Source organism: Triturus cristatus, chromosome 1_1 (genome assembly GCF_964204655.1).
Source record: "Triturus cristatus chromosome 1_1, aTriCri1.1, whole genome shotgun sequence".
Lineage (NCBI taxonomy): Eukaryota > Metazoa > Chordata > Amphibia > Caudata > Salamandridae > Triturus > Triturus cristatus.
This window is the reverse complement of record NC_140579.1, coordinates 105640593-105664291: the sequence shown is the minus strand read 5'-3', so window position 1 is coordinate 105664291 and position 23699 is coordinate 105640593. Positions and strand designations below refer to the sequence as shown.

The following is a 23699-nucleotide window of genomic DNA, read 5'->3' as shown; positions in this document are numbered from 1 at the left end:
CAACATGAACAAATTAAGTAAATGACAACTGCTACCCATTGTAAATTGACACAATTTAAGGGCAAAACATCAGTGAACAACAAGGCCAGTGGCCAGGGCAGAGTGAAGAGTATGTCCATGAGAAGCTGCACAGGCAAGAGTAAAACATCAGTGAACAACAAGGCCAGTGGCCAGGGCAAAGTGCAGAGTATGTCCATGAGAAGCTGCACAGGCAAGGGCAAAACAGCAAGTCCAGTGGCTAGGGCAGAGTGGAGAGTATGTCCATGAGAAGCTGCACAGGCGAGGGCAAAACAACAAGGCCAGTGGCCAGGGCAGAGTGCAGAGTATGTCCATGAGAAGCTGCACAGGCGAGGGCAAAACAACAAGGCCAGTGGCCAGAGCAGAGTGCAGAGTATGTCCATGAGAAGCTGCACAGGCAAGGGTAAAACATCAGTGAACAACAAGACCAGTGGCCAGGGCAGAGTACAGAGTATGTCCATGAGAAGCTGCACAGGCAAGGGCAAAACAACAAGGCCACAGGCCAGGGCAGAGTGCAGAGTATGTCCATGAGAAGCTGCACAGGCAAGGGCAAAACATCAGTGAACAACAAGGCCAGTGGCCAGAGCAGAGTGCAGAGAAGCTGCACAGGGAATGTGTGCGACTGTACCTTTCCATGGTCAGCAACACAGTCAGTGGGTAACAATGTGCAGCACAGGCCTATGTGTGTGAGAGACAAGCGTGTGAGGGTGACTAACACTCAGACTTGGCTGTCAGGCGGACTAGGAGCTGGCTGTGTCTCGGGGACAGTCAAGGCACTTGACCGGGGAGAGAGCGGAACAGCTGAGGTAGAGCTATCAGTGGCTTGGCAAGCCGGAGGGCTCCTTGGACCAGGTGGTGTAGTGGCATGTGGAGGTGGAGTCATGCAGACGGGAGACACAGTGTGGCTGGGAGATTGTGGAGGGGTGCCTTTCCACTTCTTGGGGATCCTAAATGGCTTGCCTGACTCTGGATCAATGGGAAGTGGTGTGGACACAACAGGAACACTCACCACCAATGCTTCATCAGGTGCAGACGCTGGCACCCCCTCTGGTGATGTGCTGGACCCAGCGGAACGCTTTGCCTGGCTTCGCCTCTGCCCCCCTTCCTCTTTTTACTAGGTGTCACCCCTACAGTGCCCTCCCTCCCCTGCTTCACTGGGCTTGGAATGGGAGTCGAGGTGGTGGGTGAATCTGCCTTGGAGCCCTTCCTAGGTGTACCCTTGGCATGCACCACCTCCTTGGTGGGCACAGACACTGTATGCTTCTCTTTGCAAGATGCTTTAGGGGCAGGAGAGTCCTTGGATGGGGATACCTCTGAGGCATGTGTGCCTGAGGTCTGCTGCTTTGCTTTTTGTCCCCTGGTGTTGCCTGACGGGCTTTTCTCTCTGCGCTCTGGGGTGGCTTTGGTCTTCTGTGGGGATGGTGTCTGCACCCGGGACCGCTTGGGTTGTTTCTGCTGTGTGCTTCGTGTGGCGTATCGTGACTTTAATGTATGTGGACCGTGTTCACTATCATCAGACGTGGCCACTGCCAGGGGGGTGGATAAAGGGACTGGAACTGGACTGTGAGTATGTGCCTGTTGAAGGGCAGATGTCACTGTTGAGGACAAAGCCTGAACAGTCCAGTGCAGCCCACCCACGTCTGAATGTATGCCCTCCATGATAGCAACCACCTGGGCCAATTTCTTGTCGTGGTCAATGAAGGCATTGAGGAGAGCTGTGTGGCCTACTCACAGCTGGCGTAAAAGGTCCACAGACTCAGCACTGATGGCAGCAGGGGGGACAGGGGCAGGGGCAGCGGTGCCAGGGGTGAAGGACACTCTTCCCCTCTTACTGAGGCAGACACGGGCAGCACCAGAGGAAGTGGCTGGGAGGCTGGGCACTGGCCGCTGTATGGTGGCAGACGATGCAGAGTCCCCGTTCCCTGTGCCCGCCAACATGAATGCATCCCCGCTGGCATCAGATGAAGTCATGCTTTGCGTCTCAGGCTGGGATTCCCCCAGAAGACTCCTGTCCCCCTCTGAGGCGCTGGTGACATCTGTGTCACTGGGCTCCTGTGCAGCTGTTCTGCTAGTTTCACCCCCACTGGTGTCCGTCTCCTGTCCCTCTGTGACCACAGGAGATGCTGCATGAGAGAGAGAGATGTAGGGTCAGGTCAGTGGCAGCAACAGAACAAACATATGCAAACAATGCATAACAAAAGATGACTAAATCTACATGTTGCACACGACCCTGTGCAATCACATCGTGCCAACTCACGATATAGACTCAAGCAGTGCGAGGAAACTGGAAACTCAGGAATGAGTGAGCCATGTGAAGACCACACAGCACAACACCCTGCTTGTGGCTCTGTTCAACCAGACACACAACTAGCTGTGAGCACACCTCGGGACATGATGGGGGCACACTACTTGTTGCCAATGACAGATCTATATGGAACAGGAGGGGACGACACAGACTACAACATGACATGCCAACCACCATGTTGTACTTTGGAGACAAAAGACTGGTGCACATTGTTGTCAGATGTCTAGGTCTCCCCAATCTGGGTGCATGCCATGGATGCATTGATGAAGGAACAGTCAGATTGGGCACACTGCCGTTCCCTCCCATGCGATTCCCAAGACTACCCCAATGCAGAAGAAACCTGAAGAACACAACTCAGAATGCAATGTGAATTCACAGCATCCAAATCACCTTTGTAAGTAGAGGTAGGGCAAATGCATGACACCGGCACCCAGCCCAGCAGCCACTTACATGCCACTGCATCACACTACCAACATCACATAGGCCAGTGCTGGCAAAGGCTCTGTACACATGCAGTCACTCCCAGCCAAAGTCACCCTCCCCAAATGCTCACCCCTGCTTGCTGCTGATGCTCCTTCAAACGTGCATCCTGCTCAGGCTGTGTCACTGCCAAGATGCGCCCCATCAGTGGTGTCATGCTGCACCGTGCCAAAGGCCCAGTGCTAGGAAGCAGCCCCAAGGTCATCTCCGCCACGTTCTTTGCCAACAGGCTGATGTCATCCCATCTCTTGTGGCAGTGGGTGCGCCGTTGGTTTGAGACCCCCAGAGCTTGCACCTTCGCTGCAATGGCCCTCCACACGTCCTTATGCTGGTGTACCTTGAGCTGCAGGCATGGGAGAAAAGAGGGGAAAATGATCAGTGACACAGTGTCATGTACCGACATCTATCAGTATAGCAGCAAGATACAAACTCATCACATATCCAACGATATGTCTATCAGAGACTAGAGTACATCTCAAATGGTACACCTGCATGGGAAAAGGTGATGTAAAAGCATGCAGGTGTGAGGGGGAACACAGTCCCTGCATATCTCACACACACGCAGGATGCTAGCACTGAAACACCTATATGGCCTGCCCACATCTCCAGTCCATTGTTGGCTTGAGCAACACATACATCACATATCAACCTGTGTTTGGGAGTAGACTCTCTGTGTCCAAGACTGGGCAGCCCTCAATGTCCCTGCCCTGTGAATAGATGACTGAGTCATGGATGTCACATTGAGGGACATGATCTCACAAATCCAAAATCCTCTTCACAGGGCCGGTCGTGTGCAATCTACAGTGCTGAGATAGCCGATAGCTGGAGTGCAATGTGAAAAGACTGATGTAATATTTTGTAAGTGAAGTGATGTGTCCATGTCTTTGTGGGCAGGGACTGTGCTGGCCAGCTGGGCTCACACTGAGATGGACTACAGGGGCACACACAGCCATTCAGCCAAGCAATCACTGTCCTGACTCCTGCATTAACAACCTTCTGCGTCACTGTATGGCTGACAACACAACACAGGTCACTCATACATACATGTGCAGGCAGGCAAACCTGTGACATTGGGTACACACACCTTCCCCCTGGAGACAGCATTTCAGGCAGTGCATGACACAACCCCACCCTCCCAGGCACATACTGCATCAGTCCAACTACATGTGTGCCCCCACTGTTGAGGACTTACCACGACATTTGGGGCACCATATAGCCTTGGGTACTGTGGAAGCACCTTGTCCACCAGGACCTCCAGCTCCTCGCTCGTGAAGGGACTGGCACAGATCTTCTCTGTCCTTGCCATCACTGTGGACATGGCACAACAGTGGCGGAATTGGGTGGTGAGGGGTCTCAGGCAGCAGTCCCTGAAGGCAGCAGCAGGTGAGGGGTCTCAGGCAGCAGACTCTTGGAGCAGTGGAAATGTGAGGCTCACTCCCACACATATATAGCCCCCTGGGGTCGTTTCAAAAGTACCAAGCTGCAGCAATTGGTGGTCTAGGTCTGCCTCTTTTAAATGCATCCAATGACCGCCTCCGAGGTGGCGGAGCACGCCTACCGCGATCTTCAAAATTGCATCATGCCACCGCTATCAAGGTTCCCATTGGCTCCAGGGCAAGCTCCATGGTGGTGACACACCTCCGGGGCCCGGTGTGCGCTAGCGCGATGGTGCATCTTTCAAATGCATCCAATGAGCGCCTCCACGGTGGCGGAGCACACCTACCGCGATCTTCAAAATTGCATCATGCCACCATTATCAAGGTTCCCATTGGCTCTAGGGCAAGCTCCATGGTGGTGACACACCGCCGGGGCCCGGTGTGCGCTAGCGCGATGGTGCATCTTTCAAATGCATCCAATGACCGCCTCCGCAGTGGTGGAGCATGCCTACCGTGATCATCAAAATTGCATCATGCCATCTCAATCAAGGTTCCCATTGGCTCTAGGGCAAGCTCCATGGCGGTGACACACTGCAGGGGCCAGGTGTGCGCTACCGCAATTTTGTCGGCGGAGCATGCCTACTGCCATTTCCCCATGTCTCCATGCCTATCACTACCGCACTTGTGTGAAAGGGGGTGCTGGTGACACACTGCCGGGGCCAGGCCGTAGCTAACGCGATATGGATGGCGGAGCATGCGAACCGCCATTTCACCATGTCTCCATGCCTATCACTACCGCACTTGTGTGAATGGGGGTACTGGTGACACACCGCCGGGGCCAGACGGTAGCTACCAAGATTCAGGCACCAGAGCATGTCAACCGACATTTCCCCATGTCTCCATGCCTATCACTACTGCACTTGTGTAAATTGGGGTGCTGGTGACACACCGGCGGGGCCAGGCGATAGCTACCACAATTCAGGTGGCGGAGCATGCCAACCACCATTTCCCCATGTCTCCATGCCTATCACTACTGCACCTGAGTGAATGGGGGTGCTGGTGACACACCGCCGGGGCCAGGCGGCAGCTACCGCGATATGGATGGCGGAGCATGCCAACCGCTGTTTTCCCATGTCTCCATGCCTATCACTACCGCACTTGTGTGAATGGGGGTGCTGGTGACACACCGCCGGGGCCAGGCGGTAGCTACCGCGAAATGGGTGCCATACAATAACAATGGCCATCTGGCAAACATCAACAGTGCACAGTACCCACAGGGTCAATGGCACATCATTGTGCACACAATGCCAATGTTCCATTTACTTCACTGGTGACTACACATGCCATGTTTGTGTGTGTGATTTCATAGATTGGCCTGTACTCACTCACATGTCACTTATGAATTTGATGGTCGTGTAGGCAGGACCGTGTTGTTCTGGACTCTACAATTTGTACACATGTCAATGTGTTGAGGTGCAGTGACAATCACAGCAATGCTCGTCTCAATGAATGATGATCTACTTTGCATGGCCTCTCATGTCTGCTCATGCACACATTCGTCATTCCTGCACCGACTGTGGTCATTGTGTGGTGGATGTGTGCCAGGTTGAAATGACGCATGAAGGTGTGACAGGTACAGCAGCTAGGCAGGAGACAGTGGGCTTGATTTGTTACACATATGCTGGATGCTATACTCCCAGGTGTGCCCATGTGAAATGTGGCCATATCCCTATGTGCATTCACATTGACCATGGTGGTGTTTGAAGTACTTGTTTTGTGTAAGTTGACAGGTGTGCCCTTTGTGTAGCTGAAGGTATCCCTACATGTAAGCTGGTCTGTTACTCAATATTGATGGCAGTCATTGTTGTTGTTGTGTCATCCAGAACGTGAGATGCTGTGCCCATCTCATGATGTATTGCATTGACATGTGTCCACTTTCCTCTCAAATAGGAGGAGGCCAAATCTGATTCGTCACTTGACGGTGCTGGAGGACATGGAGGATGTGGCGATCATCCGTAAATGCCGTCTGGATAGAGCCACTCTAAAAACCCTTTGTGATCTGTTGGAGCCCCTCCTGCAGCCTCGCCAGACATATCCAACAGCTTTCACCCCTACTTATAAGGTGATGGCGGCCCTGTATTTTTTTGCCACTGGATCGTTCCAAGAGACAGTGGCTAGGGCTGGTGGGATATCACAACCGATGTTCAGCATGGTGCTGCGTGATGTACTATCCGCCATGATAATATACAAGGACAGATACAACCATTTCCCCAGGGGTGCTGAATTGCCAACTGTGAAGGGAGACTTCTATCCCCTTGGAAACATCCCCAATGTTGTTTGTGCCACTGATTGCACCCATGTCAGGCTTATGCCACCACAGGCAACTGAGCACATTTTCAGGAATCGCAAACATTACCACTCCATAACTGTGCAAGTGGTGTGCCTGGCAGATATAATCACCTCCCACGTGTGTGCCAAATTCCCAGGCTCAGCCCATGACTCCTACATTCTGCGGAACAGCATCGTGCCCCAGCTGATGGCTAATCTGCTTCCCGAGCATGCATGGATTGTGGGTCGGTATGCCTAGTCGTATGGCGTGCTGGGTGTGTGACCTGCTGCCCTCTGCCTCACCGACATTGCAATGTATATTTGTGTTTGTCATACCTAGGTGACTCAGCGCATCCCAACCGTCCCTGGTTGCTGAGCCCACTGAGGAATCCCAGGAGCCCATCAGAAGTCCGCTACAATGAGGCACATAGGAGAACACGCCATGTGCTGGAGCTTACTTTTGGTCTGCTCAAGTTTCCGCTGCCTGGACAAGACCGGAGGTGCACTGGATACTTGCCCAGGAAGGTGTGTCAGATTGTAGTGGCATGCTGCATGCTCCACAACCTAGCCATTTGCAAGGAGATTCCCCTGCTCCTGGACGATGGTGAGGACCCATGGCCGCAGCCTGCAAACCAACCCGTGTCCAGTGATGAGGACAGTGGAGAGGAAGAAGGTGTTGACCTGCGTGAACAGCTCATCACCCGCTACTTCACTTGAAGGTGGGTGACAATGTACAACATACCCACTGTCTGCTTATATTGCTGTTGTCATGAAGGGGTATGTGAGAATTGTAGCATCAGCCAGTTGTAGTCTCAGCAGTGGTTGGCAATGTTTCTGGGACAGGTCATTTGGGAACATCTGAAGGACGTGTATGTTGATACTTGTTGCCCATTCTGACGTGTGCATGTTGGGTTATCCTGAGGGTAGGTGTTGTGTGATGTCTGTGATGCCACACCCAGACCAGTGAATGTTGTTCTGTTGTGTTTCCCTAGGTGCCTTCAACTTCTCCTTGCCTACATGCAGCCCATACTCCTGGTACATTGTGATCATGCTGAAGACTGTACATCCTGCAATAAAGACGGAGCAGACACGACAACATGTGTGTAAGGATATTTTATTTGCAATGGTGACATGTGAGGGGGGTGTACATTTCCATTGAGGTGGTGGTGAGGCAGTGAGTTGCCAATTATGGTAAATGAGATAATCGAGTAGTCACCACATTGATGTGGTGACCCAGTCCAACAGACAGATGCCATTCACAAGGCAGTGTGGGGAAGGACAGTCCAAAAAGTCAGTGTAATGGTGAAGAGGGTTGCCATCATGGCTGGCTCCATGACTGGCGTCTATCAGGTGCTTTGCCTTCAGATAATCCCAGGGTCTTCTTAGGACGGCCCCTTCGTCGTTTGGTGGGGGGGCCCTAAAGCAGGGCCAGTGGGATCTGAGGACTCACCCCTCTCTGTGGGCACAGGGGAGGATGGTGAACTGTCATCCTGCGGCCCACCAGAGGGAGGTGGAGGTGTTGGTTGTGGTGCAGGCCTGTCCCTCAGTACTGCCACTTGCTGGCCCAAGAGGTCCACAATTGGTCCCATTTTGGTGTTGATGGACCTCATCAGCAGTTCATCCGACCGGTCCGTTCGTCCCTGGGCCTATTCGTATGCGCCAAGGACTCTGGTGATGTGTTCCAGGGATTGGGTCCCAGCCTCCTGGTGTCTGTGGGTGACCCTGCCCCTCCCACCTACCCTGCTGCCACCGACCTGTTGCCTCACCACTGTGGGCACCCGCATCCTCTCCCTGCCCTCCTCCTTCGGTGGTGTGGGGTGGTCATCCTCTGGGACAGGGAGGGTGTTGCAGGCAGTGGTGGTGGTAGTGGTGGCCGTGGCCGCACAGGCCGCAACAGCATGGGTCAGCAGTGAAGTTGTTATTGCCGCACATGTGGTGGGGGGACGATGGGGTCCTGGGACCTGTTGCTCCCTGGCACAGCAGATGGGCCATCTTCCAGCTCATCGTCCAGGGAATCCTGAGAGTCAACATCCGATAGTCCATGTACCGGGGAGGAGACTGGCTCTGCAGGTTGCTGGTGTTGTCCTCTGCAGTGAGTTCTTGGTCACCTGTGGATCAGATGGGAAATGGTCATTGTAGTAAACCCCGCAAGCTTTGTGTTAGCTGTGTGTCATTCATATTTTGTACACTGCACAATTGACTGATCATCACATTGTTTACTATGTGCACTACTGTGCTTCCTGACATGATGCAGTGGCACATGCATTACATGTCCATGGTTTGAGGTGTCAAGGCATACCATGCAACCCGTGCATAATTCATGATTCCCATCTAGGGACTGGCACAACATGTTTTTCATTGGGGACTCTTTGTTGATTTGTCTGACCTGGCAGGCGTCACATCTGGCCATGAACTGGCCATTGTCATCTCCTGCATACCTTTGTCCTGTGCATATCTTGATTTGTACCACCACACATGCTTTCGTATTTTTCAAATGGTCCTTGTTGCACTTGCGTCATGGAGATGCACATGTCAATAGGTGCTGTGCATGATTGTGCCCAGACTTTCTTCTACATGTGCATTGGTGTGTCACACTTTGGTAGCTGTGACAGTTTCCTTAGCTTACCTGTGTGCACACTGTGCATGGCAATGGGGTAGGTGTGCATATTTGTGCAATGTGTGGGCTGGTCTTATCATATGGCACCATTTCTTTTATGACGAATGTGTGGGTGCACGTACCGGCTATTTACCTGTAATGTGCTCACATTTGGCATTGTTATGTGACACATCTGTGTGTGCGTGGGGAGGCTTACATCCTGCTCAGTGGGGTCACAAGACAGAATAATATGTCTACCTACCTGTAAGTTTGTTTGGTGTACTGTAATGGCTTGCAACTGCTTCTGGGTGGGGGAGGGCTCTATCCTGCTCAGGTGTGGGCCAGGGTGCATGGTGGGAGTAGTGGTACAGGCCTCCCACCCACAAACACCCTCACTGTGAAGATGGCTACCTACCTATAAGTTGGTTTGGTGTACTTTTTCAATTCAATTCAAAAGCTTTATTTCGAAATCCAGTATCTTAAAAGCAATTCTATCAATACATACATCAAATAGGAAAAGTTAAAAAGATATAAAACATCAGTTAAAAGAATAAAAACGACCAACATTAAGCTCATCACATACAGGATACCTTCAGATCTAGAGATAAAAGTTGCAAACTTCATTTAAATACCCTTCTAATTAAGGGGATCCCTTTTTTCCCTAATGGTGCAAAATAGCTCTCAGATATAAAGTGACTGTGCAATGGATAGGGAAAGGGGACATAACAATGATGGTGAAGACATAATTGATTGCTAGACTTTGCTCAAATATTTGAACCTTACAATCCAGGCACGACCAAGATATTTAGCTACACCACAGGCGAAAAGAGTTCGCGGGTCGGCCTTCAAAATGCGTAAAGCAGTGCGATAGTCGCGTGTTCTCAGATCTCCACAGATAGGTTTTAGCCATTTTGCCCTTGCGCTTTTGTAGGCGGGGCAAGCAAACAAAAAGTGGGCTAAGCTTTCAGCCGGTGCTTTGCAGCAGGGGCACCCCAAAGGTCTTTGATATGGGGTGCCCCATGTCGCTGTTAGTTCTCTAACCGGCAGAGAGCCAACCCTGAATTGGATATGTAGCGCTCTATCCCGTGGTGTTTTTATAAAGTCAAGGGGGCAGATTCATGAGGCCCGTTGCGCCATCGGAACGTCACTTTTTGTGACGTTCCGTGGCGCAGAAGCCTGCGTGATATTTATCAGGCAGCACTGAGCCACTTTTTTTGGCTTAATACTGCCTCATAAATATCAGTCCCTTTAACGCAGTGTTCTGCGTTAAAGGGGCGTGCAATGGGTGTTGCTGGGGGCGTTCCCAGCAACATCCATGGCCTTTTGACACTGCCCCAGATGTACGAGAAATCGTAAATCTGAGGCAGCGCCAAAAGCTTACGACTCCCCAGGGGAGGCGTAAGGGAGGCGCAACGGGGAGAAATGTCTTTATTTCTCCTCGTTTTTCCTTTTTCTGTGTGTGCTGCATTCTGCAGCACCCATACAAAGAGGAAAACCCTCTTGTGATGATTTTTGTACAGAAAGGTTTCCCTTCCTGTACAAAAATATTCATCCCCGCAACGCAGGCACCCTTGCACCATGGTGCAGAGGTGCCTGCGTTGGCGCAGGCAGTTCATTGTGCGCTGGCGCAGGGGAAAAGGACAGGAATGCGCCGCATTTCATAGATACGGCGCATCCCTGCCCTTTTCTTTTGCCGTAGGGAAGCGCAGCAGGAAGGCCTGCTGCGCTTCCCGACGGCAAAACCTCATAAATCTGCCCCAAGGTATGGTTCAAAAGACGTGCAATTCTTGTGGAGAGAGAATTCTTCCGACATCCTGTCAATTCTTGGGTTGCTATGTTCTTGTGCATCAACCCAGGCCCAGTAATATTTTTTAAGATCTGCCTTGCCAGGGGGCGTTTGCATGTCCCAATGTTCCTTTAGACCTAAGGCTATGGCTTCCAAATGCTTCTGGGTGGGGGAGGGCTCCATCCTGCTCAGGTGTGGGACAAGGTTCATGGTGGGAGTAGTGGTACAGGCCTCCCACCCACAAACACCCTCCCAGGGAAGATGGCTACCTACCTGTAAGTTTGATGAGGGTAATGTAATTGCTGATACTTGCTTCTGGGTGGGGTGGGGGGAGGGTTCCATCTTGCTGATGCTGTGGGACAAGGGGGCCTGGTGGGAGTTGTAGTGCTGTCTGCCTGTACACATACCCCCATGGTAATGTTGCTAGCTACGTTTGGGGTGAATGGGAGTGGGTGAATGTTGGATCTGTGAGACATGTTTTTGTGAGTGTGTGGTGCAGATGGATTGAATTTGTCCTAGGTGGTGTAGCTTTGTAGTTGTGCAAGGCAGTACATATCAGTGTGGTGGTAGTCATTTGTTTGTACTTACCAGCCTCCACTCCCCCGGCTACTCCTGTGAGACTCTCTGGATGCAGTATGGCAAGCACCTTCTCCTCCCATGGTGTGAATGGTTTTGGTGGAATGGGAGGGCCACCGCCAGTCCTCTGAGCCAGCTCACGGTTCTTGCTTCTCCTCTATTTGACAACCCTCTTCAGATCATGCCACCGCTTCATGATCTCCTTTTTGGATCTTGGGGTGGTCCCTACTGCATTGACCCTTTGGACTATCCTTTCCCACATTTGTGTCCGTGTGGCTGATGGTGTCTGTTGGACCAGGCTACCAAACAGTTGTGGTTCCACTCTGACTATCTCATTTACGATGACTGTCAACTCACTCTCAGTGAATCTGGGCATTTTCTGTATTGCCATGGTGTGTGTTTTGTGCAAAGTGGTGGTGGGTGCAGGGGTATGAGTGGTGGGTGTGGTTGTGATGTGTATGGTGTGTGATGTGCAGGGGGTTAGTGGTGCAGGTGTGGAAGTGGTGGTGGTGCTGTGTGTGGTGTGGCTAGTGATGTTGTATTCTTTGCCTCTCCTTTAAGCTGGTTGTGTGTGTCCCTTCTCTCCTGGAGTATTGTAAAGGATTGTGGTCAGGGAAGAGGCTTGTTTTATACTCAGCTATGTGGGTGTGTCCAAATGGGGTATTGCTGTCAGGTGTGGTGTGTGTGTTGTCCTGGGAAATGTATTTTTCTTTTTGCCATGTGGTTGTGTCATTGGGATGTGTTTTGTGTATTTGGGGGGCATGGCTGGTTTGCTGTGTGCACTTTTTAACCTTATTGTGGGTTTTTTGCTTCTTCCGCCATATTTTTCACGGATCGTCCGCAGTGGTGGCTGTGCTGCAGCTCTTCCGCTGGCTCTCCCATTCATCCCAAGGTGCGACCCCGGCGGTCGGAAACAGCGTTACGTACTGTGGGACCGTCGGGGAAATCCTAATTTCCTGTGCGGTGTATCCGACCGCCACGGACGGATTTTGGCAATCACCGCCAGCTACAGGAGTTTTTTTTGCCCTGTTCCACCGCGGTCTGTGTTTTTTTGGCGGATGATCCTAAAATGGACACCGGTTTTTCCACGGTGCCGGCGGGCGGTTGTTTTCCGCTTTCATGGCGGTCGGGGTGGTTTTCCGACCGCCATCCTAATAGGCCCCATAGTTGCAAATTTTATGATGTACAAAGGAAAAATTGATTTTACAAATTTTAAAATCATTGGGTCTTAGACAATGTTGTCCTGCTTCTATATCATTGCAGCTTTTAGAAAATGAACACGTAGTATGGAGATTATCAATGTTTTTAAAAAGCGCACTTAAATGCCGGAAAACTATCACAATATGAATGCTTAACTTATTACGAAAAATATGATAGAAATGAATTTATCTCTCAGATGAGATCGGTAGCGGACCAAAATAATTTTTATATATTATGTCTTTTATTTTTTCCTTTGTAATATTTTGTGATTTTTATGTGCTTTTATGATTCTCCAAACAAAAATTGAATAAAGCTTTGTTGATTGATTGATTGACAGGGACTCTGGTAGCCATGCCCTGTTGCATGTACTCTGATGTCTAAAACAAGTAGTAATTAGCCAGTCTCCTAGTATAAGGTACAAAGTGTATCCAGGACCTGTAAATCAAATGTCCCTAACGGACTGCATCTCCCACTATGCCAACCACTACAGTGACAGTGCAAACATGTTTCCTGGCCTACCATTGTAGTCTGGCTAAGCAGTTTTAAAACTGCAAATTCAACATATCACAATAACCCAGCTCGACAGGCCTAAACCTTCCTTTTAAATATTAATAAATCATCTGTAAGTAGGCCTTGCAGCCCATTTGGCAGTGTGGATGGTATTTAAAAGTAGGACATGTAAAAATTCAATGTAAAGCATACCCTTACAGTCAATAGGCCCCCAAATGCTATTTTCACTCTAGCAGTTTTGGATGTTCCATAGGAAATGATTCGGATACAGTATTAAATGTAATATTAATAATGTTTTGTTCAGCTAGGAAACACCTATAAATGTAATATTAGGCCTTATAAAAATATTTATTGCAACCTCAATTTACTGGTTAAGTCAGATTTGTAACACATATTCTGGAAAGTGTAATCTTAGAAAGTTACTTTTCTCCTGCCTTAAGCCTCAGAAGGCACATTTGCACAAGTGTCAAGTGTCAACTGTCACTGAAGAGTGGAATAGCTATCTTAATGAGGTGTGAACTCTCTCCCATAGCTGAGACAAGGGTCTTGGGTGTGGGGAGGCATTCTCTTCCTTCAGTAGGATGACCATCTGAGCAGTGCCCAGGAACTTGATTACCTTCAAAGAGGCCTATCCTGTCACAGGCAAATATTAGCTGACACTTGGCAGGGCCTTTCTTTGTGGTTTGGAGTGACCACAGAGGAGGGATTGCTCATTTTCCTGGCTACACATTTCAGATGGATACACAGGCTCTATGCTCAAGGGTAGAAGGTTTTCACCATTTTGGCTTTAGGCAGAGTGGGGCACTGTGGGATTGCTTGCAAATGGGCACACATGACTTGCTGAAAAAGTGGGTAGGGCTACCCCTAGCAACCCATTTGTATAAAACAAAAGTGCTGGGACTCTTGTCAGGAGACAGCGTCGACCAGCCCATTTCACCTGTTAGCTCTGCCTGACAAAGAACCAACAAATCCTACAAATGGGAAGCTGCCAACTTCGGAGCTGGGGAACCAGATTCAAGTCTTGTCATCAGCTCAACATCCTGTGATTCTGGGTGACACACTTAGGGGTCCATTAGGATGTCGGGTGGTGGGACCACCGCGGCACTGAAAAATGCCTTTTTCCGCCCGCCAGCAGCAGACATCACGCCCACCAAATTAGTATGGACAAGCATAGGCCAATTCCTGACCGCCGCGGTGCAACATGCACCGCCATCAAAGTGCGTCCGCCAGCACGGCAGTGGGAGCCAATGGAGACTCACCGCCGTGCGCAATGACGTCCGCCTCGCTCCTCAAATTAGGATGACTCAAGCAAGCAGACGCACCACAGCGGAGACACCGCCCAACCAGAGGCGGCAGAAGCTCGACAGCGAAGCGCGAAACCAGAGTCCCGGTCACGACTGCCATGGACCCAGCTCTACATGTCTTTCCAGTGCTGTACCTGCTACATCACCAGGAACTCATGGACCGCCGCGGACACCACCGGAGGTACGCAACCACACAACACATGGCCTGACACCGGGTCCAAATCCACATCAGACACCCTAGGGGGGACAGGGACACATCCACAAGGGCACCCACACATCACCCACCTGCCACAAAGTCATCCCGCTGCATCCTGGACACACAGCTACCACCACCATGCAGCAATATCCTTGTCACGGCACCGCAGCGGCGAACACAAGCAAATACATGCGCACAATGCAGAAGGCAGGGCCAGTGCCAGGCATGGGCAGGGCACAAAGACCACAGGGACACACCCACTCCCACCACACACTAGCACACCCCATGAAGGCACATGCCATGTGCCCCTCCTGTGCACACCATGCACAACAACAAGCCAGGGCAATTCACACCCTGCACCACACAACAAACAATCATGGAGACACACACTGCAGGAGTGGCTGCACAGGAACACACACCATACAGCACAGTAGCACAGGGCCAGGGAAACACACACAACACCACACTCAGGGAAATATAAATGAGGACAAGCAGCAAATGAACACATACAAGGAATCAACATCCAAATGGACACACAGCCTGCACAGTCACACATACATACAACTACCCCACAGGAGCACACCAGCAGCACTACACACAGGGTCCATCTACACACCTCAGGACTGACAAACACGAGTAAGAATCTACACACATACCCCCCTCACACCAGCAGCACACAACACCAGTTCCAAACACACCGAAGGCTGGCAATACTTGACAGACAATACACACACAAACAACCACACACCCTGGGCTCAGCCACAGACATAACACACACACACACACAGGGATGCCACCACAAATGTGGAAACAAGTACAACAGACAAACACATAGCCCAACAGAAACACACACAGAGCCACAACAACAGACATGCCCCGTGCAGCTAAACAGGCGAAAAGCAATGGGAGCACAGACACAACAGGAGTGCACAACCCCATCATCCAGGAACAATGCACAGACAACATACCACAACACACACAAGAAGTGCACCATCACATAACAACATAGCCACAGCAAACAAATAACAGATGCACAGGCAGACCAATCACATAGCAAACACAGCACAGCATCAGGGGATGCACACCAGGCAATCACAAGGCAACATATACACACAGCACTGCATGGACAACAGGCGGTGTGTGCACACCAAGCATACCAGACACACACAGACACCAGTGACAGAACAGCAACCCACACAAAACCTCACAGCACAGCACAAAGACAACAGCACACCCAGGAAGTGAAGAAAAAACACAAACAACACACATAAATACAACACAACACCCAATAGATTCACAAGTCTGGGACACAAAGGTGGAAACAACTTGACCAGGGGACTTGGCAGCACACACAGGTGAACTGCATAGGAGCAACCATGACTGACAAACAGCACCAGAACATCACACATTACCCATTGGGGAAATGCCCTGAGTGACACATTGACCCTGGACAAAGAACTGCACCACAAAACACAGTGGCACAAATGAAGTCATGGGGAGGCACACACACATACAAAGCAAGAGGACAGCTCACACCAAAGTGCAGTGTACTGCATGCCAGTAGGGGACATTGCAGGAGTGTACCATACACAAAGAGAGGGAGTGCAGACCCACAATGGGTAGGCAGCTGTAGCACAGATAGGGGATGGCATGACAACACACACAACATGCCACACTTTAGGCAAGAAGGCACCATGTGACCGCAAGGCATGAGAAAACACAACCACAATGGCAGTGTGGAGCAGCAAGGGGGGTGCGATGTCCTCCAGCCGGAGTGGCGCCTGTAGGCTAGGGTCACGCTGGGGCCGGGCGGCCATCTTGGTGCATGCAGTGGGCACGCGGGCCCGGGGTGGCCGAAGGAGGAAGGCCTATGGACGGGGGAAGTCCGGGTCGGGTGCGTGTGTTCTGGTGGGAAGGATCGGCTAGGCCAGGGGCTCGGGGCTGGTGTGAGGTGCAGGGGTCAGGTCTGACTATGTTACGAGGGCCGGGTCCAACAGGGCACAACACAAGGCCAGTGGCCAGTCCAAGGTGCTGACTGAGTCCATGAGAAGCTGCACAGGCAGGGGGCAAAACACAAGGCCAGTGGCCAGTCCAAGGTGCTGACTGAGTCCATGAGAGGCTGCACAGGCAGGGGGCACACAGCAGTGAACGACAAGGCCAGTGGGCAGAACAAAGTGCAGACTGAGCCCATGAGAAGCTGCACAGGGAAGGGTCCAACACAGCTGTGAACGACAAGGCCAGTGGGCAGGACAAAGTGCAGACTGAGTCCATGAGAAGCTGCACAGGGAAGGGTCCAACACAGCAAAGAGCAACAGGGCCAGTGGCCAGTCCAGGGTGCAGACTGAGTCCATGAGAAGCTGCACAGGCAGGGGCACACAGCAGTGAACGACAAGGCCAGTGGGCAGGACAAAGTGCAGACTGAGTCCATGAGAAGCTGCACAGGGAAGGGTCCAACACAGCAGTGAACGACAAGGCCAGTGGGCAGGACAAAGAGCAGACTGAGTCCATGAGAAGCTGCACAGGGAAGGGTCCAACACAGCAAAGAGCAACAGGGCCAGTGGCCAGTTCAGGGTGCAGACTGAGTCCATGAGAAGCTGCACAGTCAGGGGGCAACAATGTGCAGTACAGGCCCACCTGTGTGAGAGACAGGTGTGTGAGGGTGACTAACACTCAGACTTGTCTGTCAGGCAGACTGGGAGCTGGCTGTGTCTCGGGGACTGTCGGGGCACTTGACGGGGTAGAGAGCGGACCAGCTGAGGTAGAGCTATCAGTGGCTTGGCAAGCCGGAGGTCTGCTTGGACCGGGTGGGCTAGTGGCACGTGGAGGCAGAGTCATGCAGACGGGAGTCACAGTGTGGCAGGGAGATTGTGGAGGGTTGCCTTTCCACTTCTTGGGGATCCTAAATAGCTTGCCTGACTTTGGATCAATGGGAAGTGGTGTGGGCACAACAGGCACACTCACCACTACTGCTGCAGCAGGGGCAGGTGCTGGCAGCCACTCTGGTGATGTGCTGGACCCAGCGTAACGCTTTGCCTTGCTTTACCTCTGCCCCCCCTTCCCCTGTTTACTAGGTGTTACCCCTACAGTGCCCTCCGGCCCCTGCTTCACTGGGCTTGGAATGGGAGTCAAGGTGGTTGGTGATATTACCTTGAAGCCCTTCCTAGGTGTACCCTTGATATGCACCACCTCCTTTGTGGGCACATACACTGTACGATTATCTTTGCGCGATGCTTTAGGGGCAGGAGAGTCCTTGGATGGGGATGCCACTGAGGCATGTGTGCCTGAGGTCTGCTGCTTTGCTATTTGTCCAATGGTGTCGCCTGACAGGCTTTTCCGCCTGTGCTCTGGTGTGCCTCTGGTCTTCTGTGGGGATGGTGTCTGTGCCCGGGACCGCTTGGGTTGCAGCTGCTGTGTGCTCCATGTGCTGTATCTTGACTTTGATGTATGTGTACCGTGGTCACTATCGTCAGACGTGGCCACTGCCAGGGGGGTGGACAAAGGGACTGGAGCTGGACTGTGAGTATGTGCCTTTTGCAGGGCAGACATCACTGTTGATGACAAAGCCTGGACTGTCCGGTGCAGCCCACCCACGTCAGAATGCATGCCCTCCATGAAAGCAACCACCTGGGCCAATTTCTTGCCGTGGTCAATGAAGGCATTGAGGAGAGCTGTCTGGCCTACACACAGCTGGCGCAAAAGGTCCACAGACTCAGCACTGATGGCAGCAGGGGGGACAGGGGCAGGGGCAGGGGCAGCAGTGCCAGGGATGAAGGACACTCTCCCCCTCTTACTGAGGCAGACACGAGCAGCATCAGAGGAAGTGGGTGGGAGGGTGGGCAATGGCCGCTGTGTGGTGGAAGTCGATGCAGAGTCCCCGTTCCCTGTGCCCTCCAACATGGATGCATCCCCGCTGGCATCGGATGATGTGGTGCTTTGCATCTCAGGCTGGGACTCCTCCAGCAGACTCCTGTCCCCCTCTGAGGCGCTGGTGACATCTGTGTCACTGGGCTCCTGGGCAGCTGTGGTGCCAGTTACACCCCCACTGGTGTCCATCTCCTGTCCCTCCGTAACCACAGGTGATTCTGCATAGGGGAGAGAGATGTAGGGTCAGGTCAGTGGCAGCAACAGAACAAACATATGCAAGCAATGCATGACAAACGTTGACCAAATCTACATGTTGCACACCACCCTGTGCAATCACATCATGCAAACTCACTACATTGACTCAAGCAGTGCGTGGAAACAGGATACTCAGGCATGAGTGAGCCATGTGATGACCACACAGCACAACACCCTGCTTGTGGCTCTGTTCAAACAGATACACAACTAGTTCTGAGCACACCTAGGGACAGGATGGGGCCACACTACTTGTTGCCAATGACAGAACTGGATGGAACAGGAGGGGACAACACAGACCCAGACTACAACATGACAGTCCACAATGGACATTAGCCCATGCCACCCACCATGTCGTACCTTGGGGACAATATAATGCTGCACATTGCTGTAAGATGTGTAGGCCTCCCCAATATGGGTGCATGCAATGGACGCATTGATGTTTGCACAGTCAGATTGGCCACACTACCTTTCCCTCCCATGGGATTCCCAACACTACACCAATGCAGAAGAAACCTGAAGAGCACAACTCAGAATGTAATGTGAAGGCACAGCATCCAAATCACCTTTGTAAGTACAGGTAGAGCAAATGCATGCCACAGGCACCCAGGCCAGCAGCCACTTACATGCCACAGCATCACACTACCAACATCACAGAGGCCAGCGCTGGCACAGGCTCTTTAAACATGCAGCCACTCCCAGCCAAATTCAGATTCCCCAAATGCTCACCCCCTGGCTTGTTGCTGATGCTCCTTCAAACGTGCATCCAGCTCAGGCTGTGTCACAGCCAAGATGCGCCCCATTAGTGGTGTCATACTGTGCCGTGCCAGACGCCCGGTGCGAGGAAGCAGCCCCAAGGTCATCTCTGCCACATTCTTTGCCAGCCGGCTGATGTCGTGCCATCTCTTGTGGCAGTGAGTGCGCCGTCGGTTTGAGACCCCAAGGGCTCACACCTTCGCTGCAATGGCCCTCCACACGGCCTTACGCTGGTGTACCTTGAGCAGCAGTCATGGGAGACAAGAGTGGGAGATGATCAGTGACACAGTCCCATGTACCGACATCTATCAGTATAGCAGCAAGATACAAAATCATCACATATCAAACAAAATTGGCAATCAGAGACTATAGTACAGCTCACATGGGACACCTGCATGGAAAAGCTGATGTTAAAGCATGCAGGTGTGAGGGGGAACACAGTCCCTGCACATCTCAAGCACATGCCGGATGCCAGCATTGAAACACCCATGTCGCCTGCCCACACTCCAGTCCATTTTTGGCTTGAGCAACACATACATCACATGTCAACCTGTGTTTGGGGGTGGACTCACTGTGTCCAAGGCTGTGCAGCCAGCAATGTCCCTGTCCTGTGAATAGTTGAATGTGTCATGGTGGGCACATTGAGGGACATGATCACACAAATACAAAATGCCATTCACAAGGGCAGTTGTGTGCAAAATACAGTGATGAGATGGCCCATAGCTGGAGTGCAATGTGAAAAGACTGAAGTCATACTCTGTAAGTTGAGTGAGGTGTCCTTGTCTTTGTAGGCGGGGACTGTGCAGGCCAGCTGGGCTCACACTGAGGACTACAGGGGCACACACAGCCATCCAGCCAAGCAATCCCTGTCCTGACTACAGCATGAACAACCTTCTGTGTCACTGTATGGCTGACAACACAACACAGGTCCCTCATACATACATTTGCAGGGAGGGAAAGCTGTGGCATTGGGTACACACACCCTCCCACTGGAGACAGCATGTCAGGCAGTGCATGACACTACCCCACACTCCATCTACATGTGTGGCCCCCCTGCCCGAGCCCACCCTTGTTGGAAGACTTTCCACGACCTTTGGGGCACCATATAGCCTTGGGTACTGTGTGAGCACCTCGTCCACCATGAACTCAAGCTCCTCGCTCGTGAAGGGACTGGCACGATCTTCTCTGTCCTTGCCATCACTGTGGACATGAGACAACAGCGGCGGAATTGGGTGGTGAGGGTTCTCAGGCAGCAGTCCCTGGAGGCAGGAGCAGGTGAGGGGTCTCAGGCAGCAGTCCCTGGAGGCAGCAGCAGGTGAGGGGTCTCAGGCAGCAGTCCCTGGAGGCAGCAGCAGGTGAGGGGTCACTGGCAGCAGGCTCCTGGAGCACTGGAAATGTGAGGCTCACTCCCACAAATATATAGCCTCCTGGGGTCATTTCAAAGGTGCAAAGCTGCAGCAATTGGTGGTCCAGGTCTGCCTCTTTCAAATGCATCCAATGACCGCCTCCGCGGTGGCGGAGCACGCCTACCGTGATCTTCAAAATTGCATCATGCCACCGCAATCATGGCTCCCATTGGCTGTATGGGCAGGCTCCATGGCGGTGACACAACGCATGGCCCGGGGTGCACTACCGCAATTTTGGCAGAGGATGCCAACCGCAATTTTCCCATGTCTCCATGCCTATCACTACCGCACTTGTGTGAATGGGGGTGCTGGTGACACACCACCAGGGTCAGGCGGTAGTTAGCGCGTATGGGTGCCATACATTGACACGATGCCCCGCCATTCAGGTGGCGGAGCATGCCATCCGCCATTTCCCCATGTCTCCATGCCTATCACTACCTCACTTGTGTGAATGGGGGTGCTGGTGACACACTGCCGGGGTCAGGCGGTAGCTATCGCAATTTGGGTGCCATACATTGACACGAGGCTCCGCCATTCAGGCGGCGGAGCATGCCAACCGCCATTTTCCCATGCCTCCATGCCTATCACTAACGCACTTGTGTGAATGGGGGTGCTGGTGACACACTGCCGGGGCCAGGCGGTAGCTACCGCGATTTGGGTGCCATACAATGACACGAGGCTCCGCCATTCAGGCAGCGGAGCATGCCAACCGCCATTTCCCCATGTCTCCATGCCTATCACCACCGCACTTGTGTGAATGGGGGTGCTGGTGACACACCGCCGGGGCCAGGCGGTAGCTACCGCGATTTGGGTGCCATACAATGGCGATGGCCATCTGTCAAACATCAACAGTGCACAGTGCCAACATATTAAATGGCACATCATTGTGCACATGATGCCAATGCTCAATTCACTCCACTGATGGCTACACATGCCATGTTTGTGTGTGTGTAACGTAGATTTGCCTGTACCCACTCACATGTCACTTATGGATTTGATGTTGGTGTAGGCAGGACAGTGTTGTTCTGGATTAAACAATGTGTTGAGGTCAAGTGACAATCACAGCGATGCTCGTCTCAATTCATGATGATCTATTTAGCATTGTCTCTCATGTCTACTCATGAACACATTCGTCATTCCAGTGCCGAATGTGGTCATTGTGTGGTGGATGTGTGCCAGGTTGTAAGGACGCATTAAGGTGTGACAGGTACAGCAGCTAGGTATGAGACAGTGGTTTTGATTAGTTACACATATGTTGGATGCTATACTCCCAGGCATACCCATGTGAACTGTGGCCATATCCCTTTGTGCATTCACATTGACCATGGTGGTGTTTGAGGTACTTGTCTTGTGTAAGTTGACATGTGTGCCCTTTGTGTAGCTGAAGGTGTCACTCCATGTCAGCTGGTCTTTTAGTCTCTATAGATGTCAGTCATTGTTGTGGTTGTGTCATCCAGAACGTGAAATGCTGTGCACATCTCATGAAGTATTGCATTGACATGTGTCCACTATCATCTCAAATAGGAGGAGGCCAAATTTGACTCGTCACTTGATGCTGCTGGAGGACATGGAGGATGTTGCGATCATACGGAAATGCCGCCTGGACAGAGCCACCCTGAAAACCCTTTGTGATCTGTTGGAGCCCCACCTGCAGCCCTGCAGGGCATATCCAACAGCTTTCACCCCTACTTATAAGGTGATGGCAGCCCTGCATTTTTTTGCCACTGGATCGTTCCACGAGACTGTGGCGAGCGCTGGTGCGATGTCACAACCGATGTTCAGCATGGTGCTGCGTGATGTACTGTCCGCCATGATGCTATACAAGGACAGATACATCCATTTCCCCAGGGGTGCTGAATTGCCAGCTGTGAAGGGAGACTTCTAGCCCCTTGTACACATCCCCAATGTTGTTGGGGCCATTGATTGCATCCATGTCGGTCTTGTGCCACGACAGGCAAGTGAGCACATATACCGCAATCTCAAGCATTACCACTCCATCAATGTGCAGGTGGTGTGCAGGGCAGATATGACCATCTCGCAGGTGTGTGCCAAATTCCCAGGCTCGGCCCATGACTCCTACATCCTGCGGAACAGCATAGTGCCCCCGCTGATGGCTAATCTTCTTCCTGAGCGTGCATGGATTGTGGGTGAGTATGCCTAGTTGTGTGGTGTGCTGTGTGTGTGTCCTGCTGCCCTGAGCCTCATCGAGGTTGCAATGTCTATTTGTGTTTGTCATACCTAGGTGACTCCGCATATCCCAACCGTCCCTGGTTGCTAAGCCCACTGCGGAATCCCAGGTCCCCGGCCTGAAGTCCGCTACAATGAGGCCCATGGGAGGACACGTTGTGTCGTGGAGCGTACTTTTGGTCTGCTCAAGTCATGTTTCCGCTGCCTGGACAAGACCGGAGGTCCACTGGCATACTCGCCCGGGAAGGTGTGTCAGATTGTTGTGGCATGCTGCATGCTCCACAACCTAGCCATTCACAAGGAGATTCCCCTGCTCCTGGATGATGGTGAGGACCCAAGGCCCCAGCCTGCAAACCAAGCCGTGTCCAGTGATGAGGACAGTGGAGTGGAGGAAGGTGTTGACCTGTGTGAACAGCTCATCACCCGCTACTTCACTTGATGGTGGGTGTCAATGTGCAACATACCCATTGTCTGCTGATATTGCTGTTGTCATGAAAGGGCATGTGAGAATTCTAGCATCAGCCAGTTGTAGACTCAGTGGTGGTTGGAAATGTTTCTG

General features: G+C 52.0%; 1 protein-coding gene across 3 annotated transcripts in view; it reads left to right on the top strand.

Annotated features, from left to right (window-relative positions):
* The window catches only part of LOC146869660 (uncharacterized), a 97819-nt gene that overhangs the window by 38603 nt on the left and 35517 nt on the right, over positions 1 to 23699 (top strand). The window contains exons 2-3 of one of the 3 annotated variants that reach the window (XR_014962849.1): positions 6130 to 7226; positions 7500 to 7601. The exons of the other annotated variants lie outside the window; for them this stretch is intronic. The gene's annotated coding sequence lies outside the window, so the exon portion shown is untranslated. Of the gene's footprint in view, positions 1 to 6129; positions 7227 to 7499; positions 7602 to 23699 lie in introns of those variants that run through there. 3 annotated transcript variants of the gene reach the window in all.